This window comes from Ursus arctos, unplaced genomic scaffold, assembly GCF_023065955.2.
Source record: "Ursus arctos isolate Adak ecotype North America unplaced genomic scaffold, UrsArc2.0 scaffold_13, whole genome shotgun sequence".
Lineage (NCBI taxonomy): Eukaryota > Metazoa > Chordata > Mammalia > Carnivora > Ursidae > Ursus > Ursus arctos.
The window spans coordinates 5,346,683-5,359,509 of NW_026622797.1; the positions used below are offsets into that span (position 1 = coordinate 5,346,683).

At 34.9% G+C, this 12,827-nt stretch overlaps 1 protein-coding gene across 8 annotated transcripts in view; it reads right to left on the reverse strand.

Moving 5' to 3' along the window:
• QKI (QKI, KH domain containing RNA binding) overlaps nt 1-12,827 on the reverse strand; it is a 155,901-nt gene that overhangs the window by 57,468 nt on the left and 85,606 nt on the right. The gene's annotated exons all lie outside the window — the stretch shown is intronic.

Genomic DNA, 12,827 nt, shown 5'->3' on the forward strand with positions numbered 1-12,827 from the left:
TAATACAGAAATGCGTAACTACAGAGCTCTACTGTCATAACTGAACTTCAAGATCCTTGGTAAGGAAGAAAGGAATATGCTTTATAATTGTTTTATATTCCATGGTCCTGAGCATCTACCAAGTATTCATATTTATTGACAATAACTGGAGTGTTAAGTATGCTCCAAACTTTAAATCAGCATTTGGTCATTGTACAATAGAGAACAAATAAAAAGAATTGGTTAAGTAGAAAGACAACAAACAAGAAGGTCTCTCCCCATTACCTACCTCAAAGAAGTGAAGACTCAAATGCCAGCCTTATGTTAGTACCTTAGTTCAGTTACCTCTGTAACCCTGAACAACTCATTCACATATTCATTTATTTACTTAGTACGTATTTGAGTTTTTCTACTAAACCGAAGGCACTTTCCTAGTGAACAAGGTTTATGATACCTAAGTAGACAGACATACAAGCCCTGAAGGAGTTCACAGGCTAGCCAGAAAGACACACATGAAATAAGTAGTAATGGGGGGCATGTGGGTAGCTCAGTTGTTAGGCAGCTGCCTTCGGCTCAGGTCACGAACCGGGGGTCCTGGGATCAAGCCCTGCATCGGGCTCCCTGATTAGCGGGAAGCCTGCTTCTCCCTCTTCCACTCCACCTGCTTGTGTTCCCTCTCTCACTGAGTCTCTCTCTGTCAAATCAATAAAATCTTAAAAAAAAAAAAAAAAAGTAGTAACGGAATAACTATTTACTTGCAAATGAAATGAGTTACAGACACCAACATTCACTGTGCTATCAAAGTGCATACTAAACTTGACTGATCTAGGTTATTTGGTGAAATAACTACCACCTGAAATTTTATTTCCTCATTTGTAAAGGTTACAAGGTTGCAAGGATTAAATGAAAGAAAGGATGTTTAAGACAGTGACTAAGTTCATAGTACCTAATATTTTTACTATGTACCTCCCTAGTATCCCTACTCCCTTCCTAGGTTCTCCTTAAAAGATGACTTTCCAGCTAATATGAATTCCACTGCCTGTCATTACGTTAACATAACCAAACATCAAGTCCTAGTTCCTCTAAGGAAGCTCCAAAATCAAAGCCATAGTAAAAAAAATAATACTAAAATTAATTAAATTGAATGAAACAGCAATTAATCAATGATTCCTCTAGATTAAAAAATACAGGTACCCACCCCCAATTTACCTGGGATATTTTAATTCTTTTCATGGCAGTGACTTTCAACCTTGGAAAATTTTAGAATTAAGATTAGAATGATAAAAGTGAGTGAAGCCAATGTAACATTAAGAGTCTTTCTGTGTTTGTTTTTTTTTTAAAGATTTTTATTTATTTATTTGAGAGAAAAAAAAGACAGTGCAAGTCCAGCTTGAGGAGGGGCAGAGGGAGAAGGAGAAGCAGACTCCCCGCTGAGCAAAGAGCCCAACATGGGGCTTGATTCCAGGACCCTGAAATCATGACCTGAGCCAAAGGCAGACGCTTAACCAACTGAGCCACCCAGGTGCCCCTGTGTTTCTTTCTTTTTTTTTTAAGATATTAATTTATTTAAGAGAGAGAGAGAAAGCCCGAACAGGGAGACAGGCAGAAGGATAAGCAGACTCCCCACTGAACACAGAGCCAGCCTGACTCTGGGCTCAATCACAGGATCGAGATACGACCTGAGCCGAAGTCAAACGCTTAACGAACTGAGCCATCCATGCGCCCCTCTGTGTTTCTTATCTAAAATATTTGTAACATTGATGATTATTGGGTATATTTAAGTATCTTAAACTTATCCTTCTGATTTCAATTGGAAAAAATATAGATAGGTATCCACAACACACCCCAGAGATTATCATAGCAATGGGTCAGAAGCATCTATATTTTGAAAAGTTCTACAGATGGTTCTAATGCACACCCAGGTGGTAGTAGGTATAAATACTGTGAACAGCGTACCTCTTATTTCTGGTTAATAGATGACATGATGTTCGATGGTGATTAAAAGTATAATATAATATTAGGCTGTCCAATATACATTATAATACAGGTCAATGGAGCAGAGTTCTTTCCCTAATAATTCCAGTATTAACATATTTCACCTATCTATATTCTCAAAGAATAAAAAGCAAGGATTACTTTACTTCATTGCAAGAACTAGTGAATTCTGGGTTCTCCAGGTCTACATTTCTCCTGTTTCACTGCCTCTATCATCCAAAACCTACAAAATCCAAGACTTTTCTTCTAATCTTGTCTTAAAATGTGGCTAACAAAACAGAGCTAAAAAACTGATACCTTTCTAATAAACTTTCACAATAATTTGATCACCAAAATATAACCATAAAAGTGATAGTTAATGTGGCACAGTATATTATGTAATGCAATTTTCCTTTCCCCGTAAAGATACTGAATTATTTTCACTTCCAGTGGGGACTTGTGAAAAATGCAGACTAAGACTGACACGTACATTCCAAGATGTGAATAAACTGAAAACATTTTTTAAAAACTTATTCTTCAATGATGTTGTTAGCGTGACTGGAATGAATATAGTCTGAATGCACGTTAAGGGGAAACAGTCTGAATACACGTTAAGTGGAAACAAACAGCTTACAGCACCTTCAAACACTTGAGTCAAATAGGTGGTGATCAAGCAAAAATAGGATAAAAATAAGGTCTGTTGTCTTTTCTTTATTAAATGCCACTCTGCATTTTAACAGGTAAAAACAGCTGTAGGAATACCTTCCTTCATGAATTACAGTTACCCAACCAACATATATAATTTCCCTAAAAACTGTTCAAAAAATTCCTGAACTACTTGCTAACTAAACTTGGCCAGTTACACTCATGACTCTTTACTGTTACAAACTGTCACTTTTATATTTTAGACACTACCCAATGTTATAATAATTAATGTTCAAGCGAAATGTTGCACATTCTTTTGTTATTTTTACTCTACTGTAATTCCCTGAGAATTCAGCTACCTCACCAAAGAAAGGCATGATCTCTCAACAGAATAAAAAATAAAAGTTCAGAGAATCCATGTTTTGTTTTATTAGAAATTACTTCAAGTACACTCAAGTTTCAGAGACATGGAACTAAACTGCAATTTTAAATTCCTCTCCCTATTATCCACTGACATCACTAGAGCTGTATATTCACAAAGTTATTATTTGCTTCAAAGTCTTAATTACAGCTTTAAAATATGTTTCATCAGTGACCAAGATAGCATTTTCAGTGACCAAGGAATGGTGCACCACTTAATCCACTAGATGAAAGATTTCTCTTACCTACGACAACAAGATTTGCTTAGGACACAGGAGTCCAGTCTTTCAGAATAACTTTGCTTCATTTCCTCTCAGCTAATTAAGGAACAGATGTAACAGATGCTACTCCCCATCTAACTGAAATATGAGCGCAATAGAAATATTTTCTCAGGAATAAAACAAGCTTTATAACGACCACATGAAATCACTGTAATGCTTATGAATTAAGCTACCATTAATAATTACTGCGGTTAATTTTGAGGAGGGGTTCAATTTAAATAATGTTTTTAGTAATCATTATAATTGAAGAAAACATCTCTTTGAAAATGACCACATACACCTAAAGATCTATCAACTGCCTATATTATAAAATAATATAAAAATACTAAAGATAATCCTTTCATATTTACTAATCCTGAATGGTAGATACCACTAACCTTATTTTATAGATGAGATTTAGTCAGAGAAAGTAACTTGTTGCAAGTCCTTTAACCAGTAAGTAAAAGACCCAGAATACAAACGCTAATCTGACTCTCTTTCTCGTGTCTTCTCCACTATGCCACTGGAAGCATCATCACTGAACCTGTTCGTTTTCCATGTCCATATGAAATGTGAAAGTATCCCTGAAGGCCATTTTTGACAAGCTGTCTCAGGAGCTCTTCTATATTGAACTTCTCTAGCAGTTCTAGTCATCTGATTCTTACCAATGACACATTTTTATAAGGCAACCCTATGTGTATATAGAGCTCACCTCTTCATTTCTACTCTGGGTTAAAATTCTACTTAAGATTAGGATTCTTGCCCCACGTTTCTTAGGATATTCTTCACACTCAGATGTTTATTTAGTGATATGGGAGAGGAAAACCATGTTGAATAAACATAACTCCATACACCAACTCTAGTTCAGCTCTCTAATTTTATCTACAAAGCAGGAGATTTAACAATACAGTCTCACAGTAAACAAAGCCTGGAGACTACTTCCATGCTACGCTTTTAAAAAAAGTATAAAAAAACACTAAACAAATAAATTCATGCACCAATAAAATGCAAGCCTCAGGGAGCCTAGGTGGCCCAATCAGTTGAGTGTCCAACTCTTGATTTCAGTTTAGGTCATGATCTCAGGGTCATGAGATCAAGCCCCATGTTGGGCTCTCCCCTCAGTGTGGAGTCTGAGATGAGCTCTCTCCCTCTGCCCCTCCTCCCACTCACAGGTTCATGCGCGCACTCTTTCACACTCTCAAATAAGTAAGTAAATAAATATCTTTAAAAAAAAAATGCAGGCCTCTGTGAACAACTGCATTTGGGAGAGCTGTAAACAGTTGAACTGTGGCTTCCTAGGCTTACCATGCCAGATCTTCGTACTAAAATACAAAACTGACATTCTATTGGGGGGGAGGGGAGAGCTTATAAATCTAACTAATTTGATTGTCTCTGAAAAATAGAACATTTTATTCTCATTGTTCCATGTCGAAAGAACTGATTTTATTTTAAGCAGTTAGTAGAAACTATTACACAATAAATAGAATCATTTAATCCTCAAAGTCTACAGCTCATAAACTGCAAAGAATTTATCTACATATGCAAATTTAATAGTTAATAACAGTTAAATTTATATCCCTTGCTTACAATAAAATATCCTTTAATATCAATAACCAAAATGAAGGCCTTCCTCCCAGTAAAGTATAAAACACTCTCTTCCTTAAAATTTTCAAATGGTCTGTAGTAATTTTAAAAAACCTACCAAGGAAACCTCATGACTTTAAAATCTGTAGCCCCTCTAAGTTATATCCACTACTGGAACAAAACTAAGAACTCATGAAAAACAGTATCCTCTAACCTTGCTTAGTTGAACCTCTTCTAACTAAAATCTGTGTTTGTTCAGGTTGCCTATAAAAGGGCAGGCACTATTATCTTATATTTAACTGTATCTTCAGGACTTAGCATATTCCCTACCACAAAGGAAATTTTAAAAAGTATCTACTGGATAAAAGAATCAAGAAATTAGTTTTCAGTTGATGCGACCTGTTTCTCCCAGAAAATGGGATTTCCCTAGTCAGCTGCTATAGTTCCTTTTCATTTAAGAATCAGATCTCTCTCTAGATTACTTGAATTGTAATAAATTGGAATCTTGCTTAGATAAAACCCCTGAATATTCACTTTTCTTCACATTAAATGTTAAAAGGCATGTGTACACTAAACATGGAAAACTGATGCAAGGGAGGAAAATAAAGAACAAGGTCGTTAGGAACAAGTAAACCTATTAAATATAAGCTAAATATAGACCAAAAATGGACCACATGATTCCTGACTGATCTTAACCTCCTAAAAATAGTTGTATATCTTCTACTAATATCCAAATTTATATCTCTTATCAATGAGATTATCCTTTAATATCAATAACCAAAATAAAGGAAACTACTATTTAAGGAGAAAAGTTGGTTATCTGGGTGTGTCAACTGAGCTATGCTGAACTATAGCTGCCAGAATTCCATTCTAGTGTGTGTTACCAGTTAGGCTGAGCAGTAAGATATATTCCTTCCTAAGAGCTGGAAGACAAAAAGGACGCAGTGGCCTTTTTTTTTTTTTTTTTTTTTAAGTATTCTCCCAGCTATTCAACCAAACGCTAATCTAGGTGCTACTGTGAAAAGATTCTGTAGATGTAATTAAAGTGCCTAACCAGTTGACTTTATTCAAAGGGGAGATTATCCTGGGTGGGCCTGAGTTATTCAGCTGCAAACCTTTAAAAAAGGGATAAGGCCTTCTCTAAACTCTATATACTCCCAACAGCAAGTGAGTCTATACTTCCCTTCCCTCTGGATCTTCCTGACTGCCTGCTCTGGACAACCACGAACAGAAGGTGGCACAACTTCATAAAGTGAGTTCCTCATAAAAAGTCCATGTGTATGTGTGTGTCCCACTGCTGCTTCTTTGAACACTGACTTGTACACTTATCATTAAAGTTTCACCTTCACAAAAATTATAAAATAAAAGAATCCCATTAAGCCACTAAAGCCATAATTATGGCATAAATGCAAAGAGACTAACTTAACCTTGGTCAATGTACTTCAAAGTAGTCAGAATGTTTAAGATATTTTTAGGCTAAATAAATTAAAATCTATTCCAGAATGTCAAATAAGTTGCACCAAATCCACACTGCTAAGATAAAGAAGAAGTATTCACTTTGGTGTGAAAAAATAACTTCTTTAATAAACATGTTGGGTTAATCCTTTATTCAATAACCATGGTGGAAATAGTAGTTAAGATAGGGAAAACAAAAAAGCCTTTTTTTCATTTCATCAAAGCATTAAAGGCACAATGAAAGGGCCATAAACCCCCAAATTTAATGATATATAATACTTTATGATGAATTTTTAGAATTCCTCCATTTTATCCAAAAAGGCCTTCATATTATTAAGTTGCAAGCAATAGAGCAGAATGCTTATATGTACCGTGTATGTTGTGTGTATGCATAGGTATTTCTAACTTTCTACAAATAGCCTGCACTCTTAAGATATTAATAAGTCAAAGCTATTAATCTCATTTTTACCCTAATATCCCAGAATACAACTGTACTTAGTTACAATTTAATCATGAGGGGACAGTCTTTGAAAATAACACCCTATATAAATGAACAGATTATCATAATGAGCTGACAGATGTGAGAAAGGTTAAAAAAAAAAGTGAAAAGTTTTGGTCACTTATGAACAATCAATTGCTAGACTAATTTTGTACTTTAAGTAGAAAACAGTCACTACCTATGCCCTTCAAAAAAATAAGTATTCAATATTGAAAGTGCCTCTTGATAGTTTAATTAGACACAAAATCGTTTGAAACTCCATCTCACATACAGAGTGATGCATCCATCACCTTATCACCATGGGATAAGGTTCCCTTTTCAAATTATTCTATGTGTAAAGAACACATTAATATTTTTAAACACTGAAAAGTACCTAGAATAATAATTAAAAATTGGGCTTTTTTTTTTAAAGATTTTGTTTATTTATTTGACAGAGAGAGAGCGAGCCAGCGAGAAAGGGAACACAGTCAGGGGGAGTGGGAGAGGAAGAAGCAGGCTACCAGCGGAGGAGCCTGATGTGGGGCTCGATCCCAGAATACCGGGATCACGCCCTGAGCCGAAAGAAAAATTGGGCTCTTTTTTGAACATCACAATTTCAAGACTGAGTATATATTGAATCAAGTATATCTGATCAAATGTATTCCTTTTTATTACCACAGAATACTCTACTGCATGAAGAGACCAGAATTTCTCTCTCTCCATTAATGGCCATTTATGCTGTTCCCAATAGTTTATTATTATAAACAATGTTGCAGTGAACATCCTCATATCTATCTTCCAAATGTATCTAGGAGTTTCTTAAGAATAGTGCAATTCTCACAGCCAAGATCTTTAATTAAAACACACACACACATGCACACAACCCACAATTAACAGACACTGCCAAACTGCTCTTTAAAGTTGCTGTACCAATTTACACTCTTGACTTCGACTTCACTGCATGGGAGTTAACATTTCTCCACATCTTAGACCTAAGTAGTATATTTATTTTGACAACTCAATGGGCGTCAAGTAGTACACTACTGTCATTATAATGTGCATTCCCCTGCGTATTAATAAAGGAAAGCACTTTTTCATGTATTCTATTGGATCTATGGTCTTCTTTTCGTTTTTAAATGAATTCTTTATACATTCTCAATACACTTTGTGTGGCTTGTCTCCTAACAGTTTACAGTGTCTTACACATAACGAGATTATTTTTTTTAACGTAGCCTATCTATCCACCTTCCTTTATGAGTTTTCTAGTCAGCAATCCTTCCTTACTCTGAAGTCACAAATATATTCTCCTACAATTTCTTTCAATGGTTAAGTTTTTTCTCTTCACTTTTAGGTGTTTAATTCATTCGGGACTTCTTTTTGCAATATGCAAACCCAATCATCCTAACATCATTTACTGAGTAGTTATGCCGTCCACATTTCATTTGCTCTTCCTCTGTGTCTACTTCTTTCTACAATATACATATACATATACACATTATATTTAAAACAGCTCTTAGTCTAATTCCACTGGCCTACCTGCTGTCCCTTAGGAATATAAACAATTAATCAAATGACAGAATTAAATGCTTTTACACTTTCCTTTTAGAACTGTCCCAATGATCAGTTTTACTATCTCAAAAATTCTTAATTCAGTTCCACACACACGAAGTTTAATTATTCTCTAATAAAAAAAAGCATTTCTTGTTAGATTTTATTGACTATAAAAATGGATTCAGAAACAAGTATCTGTAAAATATGGAATTTAAGTTATAGATGTTTTCAAATTTATAGCTCTGAAGTTGTTCATTACATTTTTTATCTCCAGTATTTATTTGGTCTTCATTTCAATATTGACTTACAGTATGTCCTCTTTTCTCAGGTATTTCCTTAAAAATATTTAGCATCCTTGAACCTGAAGTGTCTTACTAATACTGTAAATGCTAGGGAGCAGTACTACACAGCTGTCCCTGCCTAACTACTGTTGGGACTGGCAGTCTGCAACAAGCCCTCAGCCTCCCTGCATGATCCCACAGGTGTGCCAGAATGCAAGGCTGATCTATCTCCTCTAACTGAGCAGTATGTGCAGTCAGTCACACAGACAACTAAACAGTTCAAGGAGACCACATCTTACTGCTTCTTCCCCTGGGGGAGCAAACTGCATTGTCTGCTGCTTGTCCATAAGTGCTGGGACCTTGGCCCTGGTTCCTCTTCAGCACTGCAGCCCACTGAATATAGAGTCTCAGCATATTTGCATTGATTCCCTGAGCCCCAGATCCCAGTGGACACATGTATACTGCTCTCTGATCCAGAAGTTTCAGGTCTTCCACCAGCATCCTCAAAACTGTGGTGGCAAGCTATCCTGTTAGCGTACAAGTAGGATAAAATTTCAGACCCTTTGCTTTTCGTAATAACAATGTGTATTAAACTTGCAATGGTTTGGAAAAAAACTAGGGAATAATAAAGTACTACTTTAAAAAATGCTACATCACCAACATTCCTGGTTAGACTATATATGGCAAGAAAAACATGACTGAGTAAAAGTAATACAACTGTCTGGCAAGTTCTTAGAAATAAATTGATTTCACTTATATTTTCATTTTAACATATATCACAGAATATAATGAAAAGACAGAATAAGTTAAGTCTCTATATAAATACAAATCCAGGGGCGCCTGGGTGGCACAGCGGTTAAGCGTCTGCCTTCGGCTCAGGGCGTGATCCCAGCGTTATGGGATCGAGCCCCACATCAGGCTCCTCCACTATGAGCCTGCTTCTTCCTCTCCCACTCCCCCTGCTTGTGTTCCCTCTCTCGCTGGCTGTCTCTATCTCTGTCAAATAAATAAATAAAATCTTTAATAAATAAATAAATAAATAAATAAATAAATAAATAAATAAATACAAATTCTATGTGACTAACAAATTTTCTGTCAATTTATTTGGTTTCTTCACCTTGGTGGTACATAATAGTGCTGCATTTAATGACATCAAATTAGTTCTGCCTCTTTTTCGAAACAGTTTTGTCCTTGTTTATCTATTTTGTGAATTTTCAAAGAAACAGCTTTTACTTTTATGAATCGTCAACATTCAGCACCTTTACTATTTATTAAATTTTGCTCTTTGCTTTACTTCTTTTTCCTTTGCTTTGATCTACTTTATGTTCTTTCTAGACCCTTAAGTTAAAATGTACTTCATTTATTGCCAACACTTCATTTTTACCTTCTAGATGATTTCCAGCTCAATTCCACTATGATTAAAAAGCACAACTAATTATTTCAGTTTTCTGAACTTAGCTGAGACTTTCTTTATTGGCCAGCACACAATTTGGGAAAATGTTCCACACACACTTTAAAAGAATGAATTAGGCCACTGTTGGGTGCAATATTCTTTTTTTTTAAATTTTTTATTAATTAAGTCTGCTAGTTGTGTTGTTCAGACCCTCTACATTCTTAACTTTGTCCGCTTGTTGATCAGTTATTTAGAGTTATATTAAAATTACGACTCGTGGATTTCAGTTCTCCTTTTAGTTCTAGTAAGATTTTATACATATTTTCAACCTATGCTATTTGGTATATATAAATTTAAAACCACAATCTCTTCCTGTTGGACTGATCTTGTATATAACTCAAAATTTTCTACATAAGCAATCAAGAAGTCTGGTAATAGTAATACTTCTCCCTTTCTGACATGCATTCCATTTTTATTCCTTTTTTGTTTGTTTTATTGCACTTACTAAGAAGTTTAGTAGCAACTGGAGTAAAAAAGGTGAAAGCAAACACTCTCGGCTTGTTCATGATCTTAGGAGAAAAGCACTGAGTCTGTCACTGTGGACTATGATGCTGCTATAGGTATTTTCATAGGTGGCCTTTATCAAATTGAGGAAGCTCCCTTAATTTTAAGTTTGCTAGGAGATTTTATCATAAAATTTTGTCCAATACTTCTTTATGCATCTACTGAAATAATCATATAGTTTTTAACCTTTATTCTGCTGATATGATGAATTGCACTAATTAATTCCTAGATGTTAAACTATACTTGCATTGCCAAGATATATTCCATTTGGTAGTGATGTAGTATCCTTTTTATGTATCAATGGATTAAATCTGCTAAAATTTTATTAACAATTTCTGCATCTATGAGGAATATTGACCCTTAAATTTTCTTTTTCTGGTAGTTATCATGGCAATGCCGGTGGTAATTACCAATTTATGGTAACTGAAGTAAAACAAAGTATTGCCTTCTCATATCTCTTATGAAAGACTTCATAGTAGATACACACTCTTTCTTAAAGTTTGACAAAATTCATTAGTGTAGCCACCTAGGCTTCACCTTTTCTTTGTGAGGTAGTAGTTTTTACTACAAATTCAGCTTCTTTAATCATTATAGGCTATTCAAGTTTTCTGTTACTTCTTGGTAATAATGTATTTTTCAAAGACTTTTCACCTAAGTTGTCAAATTAATTGGCTTCTAGTTGTTCATAATATTCCCTTAGAAGTTTCTTAATGCCTGTAGGATCCATGATGATGTCCCCTATTAGGAAGAAAATTAGATAACAGACTTAGGGTTTTTTAAAAATAGTTAACATTTATAAATTTCCTATAAACACTGCTTTAGCTTCTTCTCACAAATTTTATGTTCTATTTTCACTGCCATTTAGTTAAAAATATCTTCTAATTTTTCTTGTGACATCTCTTGAGCAATGGCCTATACAGAAGTGTATTGTTCAATTTCCAGATATTTCGGGATAATTCATTTCAGCCAGAGCTCATCCTCTGCATGATTTCAATCTTTCTACCTTGTGGTCTAGCAAATATTTTATACTTACTGGTGAATGCACCATGTTCACTCAGTGGTCAGCTGTAATGTTTTATAAACACCATTAAGATCAATGTGGCTAGTGATAATGTTCAGATCTTCTAAGTCTTGGATGATTTTTGGTCTCATTCTATCAATTGATGAAAGAGGTAAAATTTCAATTTGATTGTGGAATTATTAATTCTGCCTTTTAGTCAACTCTTGTTTCATACAGTAAGTGGCACTGTATTAAGGGAATGAACAATCAACATTTATGATTACTTTTAGGTCTTTCTGATAAAATGACTTTTTATTCATTATGAAACATCCCCTTTACCTGATAGCTGTTTTCCCTTCAAATCTATTTTATCTGATATTAATACAGTCACTCCAACCTTCTCCTTATTGTTTTCTTGTTGTATCTTTTTAATTTATTAATTTATTTGAGAGAGAGCATGTGCATATACGTGTGCGAGAAGGGGAAGGGGCAGAGAGAGAATGTTCAAGCAGACTTCCACTAAGCAGGGACCCTGACGTGGGGCTCAATCCCAGGAACCATGAGATCAGAACCCGAGCTGCATCCAAGAGTTGGGACACTCAACCAACTGAGCCACCCAGGCAACCCTCTTGCTATATCTTTTTCCACCTATTTAATTTCAACCTATTTCTATCTTACTATTCAACATTTTTCTTCTAGAAACTATACAGTTTAGAATAGCTATACACTTTATAGTCTATAGCTGTGCCTTAGTTCTTTATCCATTTTGGCAACCTCTGCCTTTTCATTGGGGTGTTTTTTTGCGGATATTTAATGAAAATTATTGATAAAATTAGGTTTGGATCATCTACCAACTTTATTATTGGCTTCTATTAGTAGCCTCTGTTTTTGTTCCTCTGCTTCCCTTCCCAATTAAAAAAAAAAGAAACTATTTCAATATATTTTTACAAGTCCACTTTAGTTTTCTTTAGAGTATTTTTTTCTATCCTCCTCTGCATTATGTTTTTTAATGGCTGCTCTGAGGGTTATAATATAAATCTTCAACTTTTCAAGGTCCGCTTATGATTAACATTTTACAACTTCACACAACATGTCAAATTTTGTAACCACCACTATGAGGTCCATGTTTACCCATATGAAAGTTTAAAATTCCACAGCACGATGCTATTTTTTCCTCTTTAAACAGTTATGTGTATTATAAAGCAACTAGAAGGAAAAAGACCCATTCCTCCCCCACAAAAGT